Source organism: Ctenocephalides felis, unplaced genomic scaffold, assembly GCF_003426905.1.
Source record: "Ctenocephalides felis isolate EL2017-DRISC unplaced genomic scaffold, ASM342690v1 CF-g0.4_SCAFFOLD_00363, whole genome shotgun sequence".
In the NCBI taxonomy this organism is placed as follows: Eukaryota; Metazoa; Arthropoda; class Insecta; order Siphonaptera; family Pulicidae; genus Ctenocephalides; species Ctenocephalides felis.
Genome location: NW_020536517.1, coordinates 10,144 through 11,592, shown reverse-complemented (window position 1 = coordinate 11,592; position 1,449 = coordinate 10,144).

Genomic DNA, 1,449 nt, shown 5'->3' with positions numbered 1-1,449 from the left:
ACAATTATTCATTCAATACAAAATGTAATATTGCGATATTTTTATTAAATTTCACTTACATTTACTATTTTTTGCGAAAATGAAAATTTTTGCGTATTTTTACTTTAGAATTTTGAACTTTAGATTTATGAACATTTTGGCATACTTAAGAAAAAATGGATGTATGTGTGTGTGTATGTTTGGATACAATTTTTTGTCCACGATTTCGAGAGCACGGATCAACCGATTTGATTTCTTCAAAAAGCATTCGATTTCTATTGATAAGGGATGTGCTAGTTTTGTTAACTTGCCGTAGGGTAAGTTATAGTAATCGCAAAAAATCGAAAATGAAATTTTTTATATATATTTACGTTTCAGAGGTTTCTGAACTCTTTGGCATACCTTAGAAAAAATATATGTACGTGTTTGTGTTTGTGCATATGTGTAGCACATCAAATTATCAGATATTTTAATAAGTATAAATTTTGTTTACATTTCTATGGGTTCCGTACCAATATTTATCCGTTACACCGCAACGCGTCGCTTACACGCTTCGATATTTCAACTCTAAAACCGCAACGCAGCACGATTGCTTTCAAAAAATGTTCAAATTTTTAGAAAAAACTCGAAATATAAAGAAATCAAATTTTTCGAGTATTTTTCTTCGAAAATTTCAAAATTTTTAAAAATCTCATTTTTCAAAGTTTTCCAAAAATTTTAAAACATTTTTTCGGTACGGGAAGTTACAGCAATTTGCCATAAGGCACGATGTACCACTAGCTTTTTTTTTAATTTTGTACTAATTTTTAGTAGTTTTACTCAAAATCAGAAATAGATATTTTCAATATGCAATTTTTCTCAAATTTATTTTGTAACCTCATCGTCAGTGAACTCTCAATTTCAAACCATTTTACCTCGAGCGTGTTTCGTTGCACATGAGTGAACAATGATGTTCATGCATGCTAATAAGTTGCATGTTGTTCGAACACGACATGTTAGTAAACAGGAAAATTATTCCACTGCCTTTATATATTGAAATATATTTGAATTTTTTTTTAATTCCCTATCATATATGAACTGCTTTTTAACCGTTTTGCTCCCTTGCTAGTATAGGAATTATGCCTCCTTCATATTTTTTACCAAGTGAAATATATTTATTCGTAATTATGGAAATGTGAGTTTTAAAACAAGTTTAGAAACTATACATACATATTCCCATGAATTTTTAATTCAAAATTTTTTTGAATTTTTTTTACATTGTTCTTATGTTTAATATTATTCTTATTTAACGTGACCATACGTCCCGGACACCTTGTGTCCCGGGTTTTTCTAAGAGCAATATTTGTTTAGAATTTAGATCTTTTGTCCCAGATTGTCCCGGGTTTTTGAAAACTATAGGATAAAAATTGAATCTTTGCTCTTACTTGAATATAAAATAAAATTGTAACTACCATCAAATATCTGAAAATG